General features: G+C 43.5%; 1 protein-coding gene across 1 annotated transcript in view; it reads left to right on the plus strand.

Annotated features, from left to right (window-relative positions):
• The window catches only part of TMC3 (transmembrane channel like 3), a 627,915-nt gene that overhangs the window by 328,657 nt on the left and 284,596 nt on the right, over positions 1 to 14,662 (plus strand). The gene's annotated exons all lie outside the window — the stretch shown is intronic.

Below are 14,662 nucleotides of genomic sequence, written 5' to 3' on the forward strand. Positions count from 1 at the left end.
TTTAATTCCCCCATTGGTAAGGAACTCCTTACCTATTACGGTTGGGTCTACGGGTGGTGTAAGCAGGGGCAAAACTTTGTGCATGAGTGGTACAGTGGAGGGGGGGGCACAGAAATTGCTACAAGGAAGCCTTTATGTGGAAGAGGACAACTGTAATATTAAAAAGACAAAAATAAAGCAGAAATCTGCTAAGACTAGCACTAGGATTACCCCCTATCTAAGGGCATATTTTAGAGCTCTCCCAACAGTGTCTACTGCTCTTGATTTATTAATGACTCGGGATGAGGTTGCGGGAAGGATGTCCGCTCCCATTGTTATAGCGGACTTCCCTCCCCCGCAATCCACCTTTTACTTTGCATCCCAGGTCTCAGGAGATAAATAAGGAGGTAAATGAGGCTACAGTGGATACTTCTGGGACACAGGAAATTTTTCATCATTTGGCGGGATTAGAAGTTGTAGACCCCTTACCAATGTTTGATAATCAAGCTCTGATTACTGTATCAGAACCTAGTGCCTTGGAAAATATGCTAGCCTCATTGATGGAAAGTTTAAAGAAGGGTTTTTTAACCTCTGAGGCAAACCAGGCTGAAATAAGATCAGCTTGTGAATCTTTGGATATAAAAATGTAGACCTTTTAGCACAGAGAACTCAGGCTCTTGAAGAGTCGGTTGAGATTGTGAGAGAAGACTTGAGAAAGAACAAGGAAGAGATTCAACAGTTAAAAGGGATGCAACAGGAACTGCAGGGGGAATTGGAATATTTAGAAAATAATTCAAGAAGGAATAATCTTAGAATTTTAAATGTCCCGGTGGGAGTAGAAGGGTCCAATATGAAAAAGTATATATCTTCTCTCATTAAAAAGGTAATCTCTTTGGACGAGACAGAGGTTCAGATTATCAACGATTTAGAGAGTTCACCATGACCCTTTCAGGAGGAACCCGAATATTAAGAAACCGCAGAAGATTTTGGTGAATTTTCAAACTTATCTGCTGAAAGAAAAGATTCTTGGGAAAGCATTAGAACTTGGATCTTTGGACACCGGAGAAATACAATTTGAAATTAGGTCCGATCTCTCCAGATGAATGCTGAATAGGCAATTGGAGCTAGGAAAACGTTTGGAGATGTTTAAAAATTTGGGTGCGGAAGTCAGATTAAAATTTCCGGCTAGTTTGCGCATGATGTTCAAAAACAAAATGTATAATATTAGAGATGCAGATGATCTTATAGAAAGTATAAGGAAGGGGAATATGGTATAAGGTAGCCAGGGAGCTCATAGCGTTTCTAAATTGGGCCAATGGGTCTATCAAGGGTGGTGGGGGTTCTCCCAGGGAGGTGGGTTGGGGCACGATAGGGGTTTTTTGGGGCGCACTAAGGGGGAGGCACGTGGGGAAAAAATAAAAAATAACCTCATACACTTCAGATCTATTTTTACCTGGATAAGTGTCAGGGGACCCAGGGAAACACAAAAGGGCTGATACAATTGATGTCATGGAATGTTAATGGGTTGCGTGTGAGAGCAAGGGTGAGAAGAATTTTGCAATTTCTTAGGGATTCCCCAGTTCAGATGAAAGTTCTGCAAGAAACACACTTAACTAAAGATGAAAGTATAACTCTGTTAAAAACACAGTAATGGGTAGGGGACTTGTTTCCACTAAGCATAATTTTAATATCAAGGGAGTGGCAAGCTTAGTTAAGCGTCAGTTGAATGTCACTTTATCCAAGGTACTAACACATAGGTTAGGGAGATGGATCATACTTAGATTGCAGCTGGGTAGTAGGGCATTTACTTCGGTAGGGTATTATGGTCCCAACTGTGATGATCCAGACTTTAATGTGATTCTAGATAATAGGGTTGACAACAATTCTAGGTTGTTGGGCACTCCAAAGTCTCAGCAATATTTTATTAACGATGAAGGATTTTTGTTTGTGTGACTTGTGGAGGCAGAGAGCAGGGCAAACGAAGGTGTTTACATTCCGTAATCAAAAGTATGGCCATGCATCGAGAATCTATTATTCTTTAGTTGGTTATACCATTTGCGATTTGGTGGATGCTATAACTTATTCACCTACCCATTTATCAGATCATTCTGCAGTGATATTAAGATTAAGCTGCCTTCCCGAGGTTAGTGGGATGAGGTGGACTTTCGACCGGACCCTTTTAATGGAGGATGAGGTCATTTGTACACTTCAGAAGGAGACTGAGGATTTCTTTAGAGTAAATCGTGGTTCAGCGTCAGGAGTGGTAGTATGGGACACTTTCAAGGCTATAATAAGGGGTAAAATCGTAAGTCTTATGAGCTATAGGAACAAGAAATATAGAGAAGAAGTGAAATGTTTAGAACAACAAATTGCACTATATAATACGCATTATGATAGGGGTGGAGATAAGGAATATTTGAAGAATAAGATTTCCCAGCTAAAATTACAGTTAGAACCTATTTTACAAGCTAGAATTGCCAAGCGTTGGGAAGTAAGAGAACAAATTAATTTTGAATATGGAGAAAGCATGGGGAAGTTACTTGCTTGGAAGTGTAAAAAGGATCAGGTGTGTAATATGGTCAAGGAATTGGTGGATACTCAGTCAGGGCTTAGTGTAAAATCCTCAGAGGCTATAGGGGAGGTTTTCTATAAGTTCTTCTTAGAACTTTATACGGAGGAGAGGGAGGTTAGAGAGGAGATGATTGGGGAGTGGCTAGAAAATGAGATCCCTCCCCGTTCGTCGCAGAGTAAACAGGATGATTTGTCTAGACCTATCACTGAGGGCGAAATAAGAGCAGTATTAAGAACAAGTGAAAATGGTAAGGCCCCAGGTCCGGATGGTATCCCGGTTGAGTTTTACAAAGCATTGGGGGACTCTATAGTCCCTTTTTTCTTGCAATTGTTCTCAGAGATTTTTGAGAGTGAAGGCGTTCTTCCGGCCTCTTGGTATGAGGCTACTATTTCGCTCATTTTAAAGCCTGGTATTAATTGAAGTGCGACTCTTATAGACCTATTTCCTTGTTAAATAGTGATTATAAGCTCTTTGCCAAGATAATGGCGAACAGGTTAAGTACTGTGGTGAGTGATTTGGTTCATTCTGATCAGAGAGGATTCATTCGGGATAGATTCCTATATGAGCAGACATTTAATTTAATGGGGGCTATTGACTTAGCTACTACTTATCAGGACCCCTTGGCAGTTATAGCAGTAGATGCAAAGAAAGCTTTTGATAGAGTAAATTGGAAATATCTTTATAGGGTTTTCGACCGCTGTAATTTGGGGCATAAGTTTTGTCAATTAATTTGTTCCATCTACCGGGTACCTGAAGCTAGGGTGTTGGTTAATGGTAGGTTAACAGATGCGTTTAAGATCACTAGGGGCACTAGACAAGGTTGTCCTCTCTCTCCCCTGTTATTTAACTTGTATATTGAACCCTTGGCCAGGAGAATTAGGCAGGATTCGAGAATTTCTCCCTTTAGGAGCAGGGGTTGGGTGAAGAAAGTAGCTCTGTTTGCAGATGATCTTATTTACACTTCTGATTTATCGACAGCAATGCCTGCTTTGTTGAATATTACTGAAGAATTTGGGAAGATTTCAGGCTACTGTATTAATTCAGATAAGAGTGAAATAATGGTCTGGAATATGAATAGTGCAAATTGGCGTACTACGACTTGTATGAGGTATTTGGGGTTGTCAATTGTTCATGATTTAAAACAAATACCCGTAGTAAACATTAGGGCGGTCATAACAGAGTGCAATAAGTTAATGCTTGGCTGGTCACATCTGCCGCTCACAATCATTGGGAGGGTGAATCTGATTAAAATGATAATATTGCCTAAATTGAATTACCTCTTTAATTCCATTCCTTTGCGTATGGATACAAAACTATTGTTTGTTTACCAACAGAAAATAACCTCCTTTACATGGGCACATAAGGGTCCCAGGATAGCTTGGAAGAAATTGCGTAGAAGAAGAGAGAAGGGTGGCCTGATGCTCCCGGATGTTCAATATTATGCGTGAGCGTTCAATGTCAAAAATATTAGGATGTAGTTTGCCTCTCCAGATTTGTCAGTAGTGGGCACAATGTTTAACTCTATGGTTGCGACTGAAAAAGGTGGTGCAAAGAATTTTTTAAACAAGTTTGGGGATCTCAAATTCTTCAAGAAAGTGAAATTGAAAATACTGCAAGATGCTGCAAAGGGCTGGTTTGAGATGCGTTGAGTGGCAAAAAATAGATTACTAAAGCCTGGGGGCTCTGGTTTGGGATTCCGCAGGCACTCCTGAATGTTTTACAGATGTGTTGGCTTGGCCTCTCAAGAGGGCAGGAATCGAAGTCTGGGGGGATTTGATTAGTGCGGGGCCCTGGTATCTTGGGATGAGCTTACAGAAATAACGAAGGGATCTCTCTCAAGGTTGAAATATGCGCAAATAAGGAATTGGTCTTGTGAGTCTACAATTATTTTAGGCCGCGTGAATCAATTAGAAGAGACTTCTAGGAACCATGGACAATTACAAAAAGTCTCAAAATGGTATTGGGTAATGATGGATGTCCTAGAGGTGACTTTAGACTACCAGGAGACCTTTGGGGGGAAGAGTTCCCTCTTGGGCAGGTGCAAGTGCGGTGGGAATCTTCAATGCGAGGGGTATTCAAAATTGTTAAACCAGCCTCATTGAGGAGGAATCATCTTTATACAATGCATAGGGCCTTTTTATCTCCTACAGGCTCTCCAAGATGAGGTGATGCGAGGAAGTGTTATGTGCAAAATGTGGTTTGTCAGGTGTTTCTGATACTCATATGTTTTTCGAGTGCCCGGGGGTGTTTTGTTTTGGGCGGGAAGCGTGTATAACTCTTTCTGCTATTATTTGGCAAAATATTTGTCCAACGATATCGTTAGTTACCTTTTTGGTTCAGGAAGGCGATTAAATAATTAATAAAGATATTAGTATAATATTGTTCTATGCAATACTCTTGGCTAGGAGGGAGATCTGCAGGAAGTGGATGGTATCTTCCTCCCCTTCGCATATAGACTGTCTTAATGCTTTGATGGCCACCTCAAGATTAGATGTGGGAATGAGTAAATTGAACAAGGAAAAGAAAATAAAGATCTGGTCACGTTTATGGAACTGGAAGGGCACGGCAATATAAGGTAGTATGTATTTATTAATAATTTGTGTCCTATGATTATGAACTTAGTTACTCTTGTGTCATGGACATCGACTTTGGTCGAGGTCTGAATGAGAGAGCTCGGTTCTCCCTGGCATCAGTTATCTCCATACATGGCGAACATTGTACGGGTAATATGGAGTGGTTTAAAGGCCAGAGGTGTACGATGACAAAAAAAGAAAAAAAAATGTGTTTGTGTAGTAAAGGGACTGTAGCTGACACATTGGCATGGGCAGAGTCGTGTGTAACTATTATTATTTCTAGCCTCACTCAGTGATCCACCCCGGGAATGCCAATGAAGGGAATGTTTTGGGCACTCAACAAATAGGAATATTTTCCAGGATATCTTTCAGGTAATGGGGTGTCATTGCATGAGGTAGTGACAGCAACCAAGATATTGCCATCCTCCCTCATATGTGAATGAGTAATTCTAGCTACAGTAGCAGTCTGAACCACTATTTTTGTGGCTTTATCAGGCAATTAATTCCCTACAACGTGTACACCAACACATTCATGTCTTATTGTATGAATTGCATGAGCCCATGGCAAGCAATCCTTAAGATGCACCACTTTTAACCAAAGCACTTTGTGCTTGATAATGTTTCCATTACGGTCTCTCAAAAATCAATACTTTTAATTCAGCCAGCTGAGCTGTGCAATCTCCTAAGCATTGTGTTAATGTTTTATTGGCTGGAATGTGCCATCTTTCATGACATCGTGTACTGCTGCACAAGTAGCTGAGTATTGTTGTTTGTTGCCAACCGCAGGCTGAGCTGAGCCATCAGTATAAACTATGTAATCATACTGATCAAGAGTCAAAATACTACTGGGCACAGATTACTCATATTCATATTGGAGAAACTCTTGAGTTTCCAATGTAGAGTCAAAGACATAGTCTACACCAGTAGCTGCTAAGGAAGTAGCCCACTGTATCCATTGTGGATGTAAGGCTTTCACATTAGGAACACTCACCTTGGTAACAACCTCAAAAGCTGGAATAGGGCTTATAACAATTATGCACTTCCCCTGAGCCAACTGTCTGTTCTTTATAACAGTTGTCTGAATTGCAGTCAGTATTTTTTCTGTTGATGCACAACACATTTCAGCATTGGAATATAAATGTACTTTATAGGCAATTAGTACTTGATAACCTTCATTGAAGGTGACGTATATGTAACCAGTGGACCCCGCAATTATGTGGATCAGCAAGTTAGTAGTGTTGACCCAAGTTTGTAAGTATCTAGATGCAAGTATATCAGTTTGCAGTGTTCTGAAAACTTGTGTGCTCTGATGTCCATTGTGTACTTGGGAAATCAGGATGATTTAAGTCGTACAATGGTTTAGTCCATTGTGCAGTTCAGAAAACCTAAAATGATTGTAGCTTTTATTGGTGGTTGGTGGTTGTAAGAGAGCACATTTCTCTAGGAAACATGGTGCAAGGCTTTTGCATTCATTAGATAATTTGGATCCCAAAAATTGCACACTGAGAAAAGCAATTTTTTTTTATTTTTGAAAGTTACATATGTAGCCACATTTGGAACGTCCCAAACCCATCCAATCTACTCTGGCTAAGTGTGTTTTTAATTTATCGTCCATAAGGTAAATGTCATCAATGTAAGCCAATGCATCCATGTCAATTTTTTGCATAATTGATGTTACTCGGACAAAGAACAATCCTGGCCTGTACCTATATCCCTGAGGAAGTCGACAGATCCATACTTTTTACCCTATGTCCTAGAAATCTCTGCTTTCAGGTGCTATATTTTGAAAGCAAAAATACATAGTGGAAATGTCTAAAGTTGTTTTGTATTTTTAATGGACAATGTTGTTCATTAAAGCCGAACTCTAGGAATTTTGAATTGCAGAAGAGTTTGTTGGCTGTTCAAATGGCTATAGTCTAAGACAATGCAATAGGAATGTTCTGGTTTGTTTCATTACAGGAAAAAGTGGATTATTCATGGGAGATACACAAGTACTCTATTTGTGAGAGAATCTTTTTCATGGGGGCTTTAACTTCATTTTTAATTGGGTATTGTGGCTGCACTTATAGGCTAGAATGTATAGGTATTATTTGATAAGGGGAACCCCTATCTAAACCTACATGGTTGTGGTGCAATGCCGGGGCTTCTGTAAGTGCTCAATCTTCAGCATTTGCTTGTTTAACTGCTTCAGGGACAAGAACAGAGAAGGTAAGTATCAGTACATCTTCTCTTTGTGGGACTTTTCTAACAAACTCAGGCAGCCAATGTACTTCAGCCAAGTGCATGTCATATGTAGTTGTTCAATTTTCCTAGAAATTTGTCAACATTTCAGTGAGCTATCATGACCTATGCTTCATTCTCTGGCAGAGTAAATTACCATGTTTTCTTCTGAAGGAGTGTTATCAATATGTGTGGCATATTAGGCTGAAATACCTATCACCTTTTTCTTTTTAAGCTAGGGTTTTTATGTGGACGTTTTGCTTTCTTTTTTATGATGATATCAGATGAGTGTTTGAGTCTGTTTTCAGTTTTATGTACTCATCAGGCCTTCCCTTCTTATTGTCCGTCTCTCTCTGAATGCTTTTTGGGTGAATCCTGAAAGGAATAAGAGCTACGAGTATCAGCATACTGATACCTATCAGGCTGTTTAAGTGTGTCACATTTACGTAAATTACAATGCTTTTAAGGGGACTCCGGTTGTGGAAATCCACCCTTCTGTTCTCTTTTCTCTTTTTTATTATTTGTATCCTAGCATTTTTTAGAATACTCTGGTGTCTGCTTGGTATTATCTGTATCGGATTTGCTTTTAAGTTGTGGCTTACTAGGCCTGGCTCCCAAATTATCTCGGCCAATGGATGCATAGGTGTGAGCAATCATTTTTGGCAATTCACACTCCTGGTCCACAGTAGGAACATTCTGCCTCCCCTTTGATATGACTTAAAATAATTGAGAAAACTGTGGCAAAGTTTCCTGTTAATTTCATCCCTGAATCCAGGACAGGGGTAGTCCAGTATTCCCTTTCAATCTGTTTTAACACATCAGGCAAAATACCAATAGATGGTGTACCATGTGTTATAATATATAGAGCAGCAAAGATGGTGTCCCAGGTGGTAAAACCTCTTTAGGGGGATACATACCAAGTGATAGATACACTCCCATTTGATGGGAACCTTACCTATAATTGCATTAATGGTATATAGACTAATTGCAGTTCCAGCTAATTGTGGCTGCACAGCTTGAACAGCCCTTGCTTGGGTAGTTGTTATTGTGCGCATAACAAACTGTGTTAAACATCAATAGAGTCTAATTAGACCTGTGTAAAGAACATTGAGGTCTGCAACATTTAATGGAGCTACATTTGGATAAGGTGTATAGCGAGCTACAACTGGCCTGGTTGACCCATCATTACTGAGGAACCCAGTCTTACATTTTGAAGTGGATGTAGGATGGTGCCTTGAAACCAATTTCTATGTTCCTGAAATGCTAATGCTATTTGTAATTGTTCATGGGGTCTGTATTGACCTGGTAATGTTGCTGGAGTATGTGTGTGAAATGTTTGCGTTGCAGCATCTACTGCAAGAAGATTGACCCATGAGTAAATATTTCACATTTATATACTTTGTGTGCCTCTATCATGAATGTAACATCTTCACCCATAGGCGGGACCCCTTGTGCCAGTAAGTATGCTGTAACAGGAATGTTAACTGTTAGTGCCATTTTAATGAATGGGATTCAGTTGAGGAAAACCATAATGGGGTAATCTCTTTAAAGGTTCAAGTTTGAAAAACCTACAGACATAAATGTGTGTTTCCTACTAAGCTGAGGAAGCTAAATCCCTTTCCCCATGAACGTCTCTGTGTAAAGGTTAGAAGGGGACCTTGGACATACACAAGAACTATTCAGGAGATCCATTGAATAAGTATCTTGCCTGGAATGTTGGTGGCACCACGTTACAAAGTTCCTACAAATCAAGCAGGACTGCATGTTTGGTCAGCAAGAACTTCAGGATTTAGGGAGAGAGTACACATAAAAGATCAGTACATTCTGACACAATTCCTTGCTAGCTGACAGAGCCCCATCTGAACCTCTAACCTTACCAGGTTACCAGTTGCCATATGCAACCTCAAACATGACCACTATGACTCCCAAGGAAGTTGTAGGAACAGATCCACCCTTTTATTTTTCCTTTTATTTTTTGCTCTTGCACACACAAGGTGAAAACAAAAAGATACGAAAATGGCTTTTCAAACTTTTATTGAGCAATCATATTCTTGCATAAAAAGGATGAGCTGCAATTATTAGGCAGATGCAACGAAGCATGGTAAGTAGCATTATGTGAATGGTAAAAAAAGATAAACAATTCAATTATGATAATGTTACTGTGGTCTGATACTCCTATCCATAACTACTTACAGTATTAGGAGCATAGTGGAAGTGACTTCTGCCAGATCTGTTGGGATAGCCTCAGCCCCATACCTGGTGTGATGTGCCAGGAAGATGGTCTGAAGTAGTGCAGGAAATCTGCTTCTGCAGGATGGAGGTCATAGTCAGCAGGGCTGCATCTCAGTCACAGTGCACCCCATTCCAAGATAACTCTAGAAGAAGTGCTCCTCTGCTGAATGTAATATATAGGCTGTGGCATCTCAGCACACTGTAGTGTAAATGTAAAAATGTGAAAAATGTCACCATCTTAAAAAGATGTCAAGCTAAAAATGTGCATTTCTAAAATGAAGGCTCTGAGTGAGCCCCATGTGTTTCACTACAGGACCTTGAAGTAGTCAATGGTTCAGCCCTACTGTCTTCCAGTAAGGCTCACAGGTTCATGCCTCACTACTGTGCACCACAAAACTCAGATTAAATTGTTGGCAGAAAGCTGTGAGATTAATAAAATGGGAGAGCAAACTGACACAAGTGGTACCCTTATGGTAGGGTACATGGCTGGCCTGCTGGGCTTTAGAACCTGGGACTTTACAGTCATCTCAGCGCTTGGGGATGTTTGGGAATTTGACAATTTTACATTATTTACATCTCTTGCAAGCAGTTACAGCTTTTCAAATCACATTTTTTCAGGCACTTCCAATTAAGACAGTCATTAGAATGACATGCTGCAACCACCCTATTGGTCCTTCTTGAACCTTTCCTGAGCCCCATGGAGGCTAATCTAGTGATTGCTCCTATGAGTGAAAAATGGATCTACTGAGTTTATGTCTCCATGGTGTGGAATGCATCAGACTGCTGCATGAACCTGTGATCTAGTTGGGAGAGTGACCGGGGAAATTGTTTGAGTATGAATGGAGGAATTAGCAATCCCTGCCCGGCACTGCTTTATGGAGTTGAAATTTCTGTGCAACATTTGCTATACTCCTAAGAGACTGTGCCAGATTTCTATTTATGAGTCACTGACCTGCAAGAGGTGTTGTCTAAAATTAGGAGGCTTCTTTCACGTGATCAAGTTCTGACCATTAATACAAACACAGTTAATGAAAGTCAAGGATACACTTATAAGATTCTGAAGGGCCCATGGCGCCTACTCTTACAATAGGACTCCTTGGTATTGTGGGAGGGTGGGAGGGTTCCCATGGGAGGGGGTTTTGCAGGCTTAGGATTTCTCATGGCCAAACAAGAATTTGCACTCTATGGGCTCTGTGAGAGGGCTATAACGCTTACAGACCGGCTGAGTGGAATGGAATACTACACCCAAACTAAGGTGATGATAATTCCAAGTGTGAGGGCACATGGCCAAAAACTAGAAGATAAGGCGTCCATGTAAGCAATAGTTTTGATAAGTTCTAAGGGCAATCATAACCCAATTGCACTATGTAGTGACTCATTCACATTGTGTGTGATAAGGTTACTCCCTAAACATATTTACAGACACATGTCTCCTTTGACTGTATCATTGCCTTTTGCAAAAAAAAAATCAAAGACTAGAAACTTTCAAAATTATTTAACAATCACCTACCGGTGTCTCAGAAAGTCTTTAACAGTGTAAGCCCAGCAGTTATTAAAAACGTTCAACAAACATAGATTGGCCCCTTTCAATCATGTTTAATATTCAAATAGCACCTTTCAAAAAAATGTATTGATTAAAATATTTAGTCTGGCGGGGCGTGGCCTGAGGTGGCATGGAGTAGGATGCATTCTTCTGGCGCTCCGGACCCCCGGGCCCCACCAAAGACTGCAACCACCATTGGAGCAAGCATTGCACCCATTGAGTGACCCTCTGTGAGTCTACTGGACAGCAGCGGGTGGAGGATGGGCGACTAGGGGGCTGTACTCACCCGAAGGAGTGGCCAGTCCAGATCTGGCAATCTCATCGCCGTCATTTTGCCTGGGGCGCCTCGACTGGGGCATCACTGGCCATAAAGGTGCTAATGCAGGGCGCAAGAAGCTTCCTGTGCCCGGTGAAGGGGAGTGCAGCATCTGGCCCAGTGACCCACTGCACCTGTGTGAGTGGTGCGGGTGTGGATAGAGGCCCTGTTCCCACTGCCCTGGCTGGGCCTCAGGGGAGGACTGGCTCGAGAAGGAGAGGCCTGGGCCCAGATAAGGTGTGCCTCCGAAGCCAGCACAAGAGGACCAGACGGCAAATGGAATCCTTGGCAAGGCCCTTGGCCTATAATCAGCGAAGTATGACTTTTGGGCCATTCGGGGCTTAGAGGCCTCAATCTGGACATGACGCACAGACGAGGAGGTAGCGGGGATGCAGGAGAAAGGAGCCGCTTGCTGATATCTTGGGAGAAGGGGCCTGGGCCCTTCACAGACTGGCGACCCGTAGCAGAGGAAACCCCCCAATCTGAGGATGAAGTGGTGAGTCCATAACTAGGAACGGTTCCTGGCCTGGCACATGCTGTGCCCCTCCCCACCTCATGCACCAAGTGGACCTTGTCTCACACGAACTGAGGGGGATCTTAGGGGCTGGTGCGGTGGCCCCCCAGTGTCTGGTATCCCGAGGCAGTCCGATGAGGGGGGATTGGATTTCGCTTGGCACCATTAAGCGGCTCCATGCCCCATTCCCCTCCTGGAGCGCCGGGTGACTGACCTGATCAACAGACCTAGGGAGGCCACCATCTTCAGTCCTCGTGGGGCATACCTTGTGAACCATCGCATCTTGTCCAACCGTTCACTCCGGGGTCACTCTGGGCTTTATAGACCCCTGATGGACATAGCAACAGGTCTCTGGAGTTTGGGCACCTGTCTCTGAAGCAACCAACCCACTGAGCTCTAGAAGGGTGCGGATTACATGGACAGTCAAGGGTGGTGGTCCCCTGGAGGAGGCATAGAGAGGGACTGGATACCCCATTACCCAGCACCACAGAGCGGTGTCCCGAGTGAACATTGGTGTTCCCGGATATACAGGCACTTATTTCCCTGAGGTCCGTGAGAGTCCACACCCAGTCTGATGCCCTCAAGATATCTATTTGCTCCTTTATCTATACCATAGCAGTCCCAGACCCATGCCATCACTAGGTGACTAGTCTTACTTGGTTGCAGCTTGCCAGGGGCCCTCCTGCCATAGGTGGACACCTTGATATTCCTCGGGGTAAATCCACTAGGGTCAAATCTGGTGCAACAGCCAAGGACACCCCCCTCATCTCTTTGTGGAAGAAACTGCAGCCACCTAATATGGATTTTGATGCCCGGGAGGTGGAGAAATCCCGGACCCCCACCTTGTCAGACCCACTTACTTAGGCCTACATAAATAACTTTCTCAGTGAACTGCCAGCTGAAATCGGATCTCTCAGGACAGACTTCAAATCCTGTGTTCACAACCTTTGGCAGGACATGGACGGTTGAGAGTTTAATGACATGGAGAAGGCCCTTGACTCACAATCTGAGGACCTTGAAGCCCTAAATCGTAGGTTATTCCTTCTCAAGGAACAGCAGATCAAACTCCAGCAGATATTGAAAATTGGAGTAGGAGAAACAACATTCGCATCCTGGGGGTTCCTGGGAGTCTGGAAGGCATGGACATTGTTTCCTTCATGGCGCATTTGCTCCACGCCATTAGGGGTGCTCTGGACTTCTACCCTCCTGTGCTGAACAGGGCACACCGTGACACAGGGGTGGCAGGGTGCTAACATTTTCTTCCTGACATCCTTACACTAGTGCATTTCTATTTGAAAAAAAAAAGCTATTTTACAGGCCTCCTGGAAGAAGGCATATTTAGGCCCTCATTACAACCCTGGCGGTCGGTGTTAAAGCGGCGGTAATACCACCAACAGGCCGGCGGTAAAAAAAATTGAATCACGACCACAGCGGAAACCGCCAACACAGACAGCCACTTTAACACTCCTACTGCCACTGCCATGGCGGTAGCAACAAACACCGCTGCGGTAACCGCCAACAGACAGGCGGAAGTCAATGTACCACCCACCACATTATAACCCACCCATATGCCAGGTTCCCCTCGACACCCAAGGAAGAACTAGGACGCCATGGAGCCCGAACTACACGTGTTACCCATGTTGGTGTATCTTCTCATCTACCAGGAGTAGGAACGGCAGCAGCGACCACGGTGAGTACTGCACCTAGCACACAGGGGAGAGTGGGAGAAAAAAGAGAGCGACACACATGCAACAGGCAACACTCCCACCCCCACCCTCACCCCCAACACCATACACACAAACAGATGCATCAACGTTACATATACACCCCGTAACCCTCTGGAAGAACGCAAGGACAAAAGGAATTGAGTAAAATGAGTGTCATATTAGAAAAAGTCAGATATACGTTACAAAATCAAAAACAGTATTTACAATATATACAATATGTACATAAGGCGGTACATTGTCCACTCAAAATGTCCGTGGGCCACAGGGCCATATCATACACACAGGCCAAGCCCACACTTGACTCCTGCCTCAATACGGAGAGAACACTGCAGGGGCATCAGGTCCAAAACACACAGGCACCTCAGGGGGATCGGGAAGGTGGGGGCACCTCAGCTAGAAGATGGGACAACGCCACTGCTCCTGGAGGGGGCTCCATGCCTACAGCAATGTCCTGGGAGTGCAAGGCCACAGTCTCTCAAGTCTCTCAAGTGGGTGTTTGCCCACTGCCTGGTTCTGGGGAGTTCAAAGCCACAGTCCATCAAGTCTCTCAAGTGGGTGGTTTGCCCACTGCTTGCTCCTGGAGAGTGCAAAGCCACAGTCTCTCAAGTAGATGCCTTTCTCCACTCGTTCTGGAGGGGGCTTTGTGCCCAGTGTGCTTCATCCTGGCAAGGAGGGGGTGAGTGGATGCATTTCTCCACTGGCTCTGGAGGGGGCTTTGTGCCCAGTGTGCTTCATCCTGCCAAGGATAGGGTGAGTTGATGCCTTCTTCCACTGGTTCTTGAGGGGGCTTTGTGCCCACTGTGCTTCATCCTGCCAAGGATAGGGTGAGTGGATGCCTTCTTCCACTGGTTCTGGAGGGGGCTTTCTGCCCAATGTGCTTCATCCTGCCAAGGATAGGGTGAGTGGATGCCTTTCTCCACTGGTTCTTGAGTGCTCAGTGCCCAGTGATGCAACACTTGGGGTGTTGCAGTTCACAGTCCCTCACC

The sequence above is a fragment of the Pleurodeles waltl genome, chromosome 3_1 (assembly GCF_031143425.1).
Source record: "Pleurodeles waltl isolate 20211129_DDA chromosome 3_1, aPleWal1.hap1.20221129, whole genome shotgun sequence".
NCBI lineage: Eukaryota > Metazoa > Chordata > Amphibia > Caudata > Salamandridae > Pleurodeles > Pleurodeles waltl.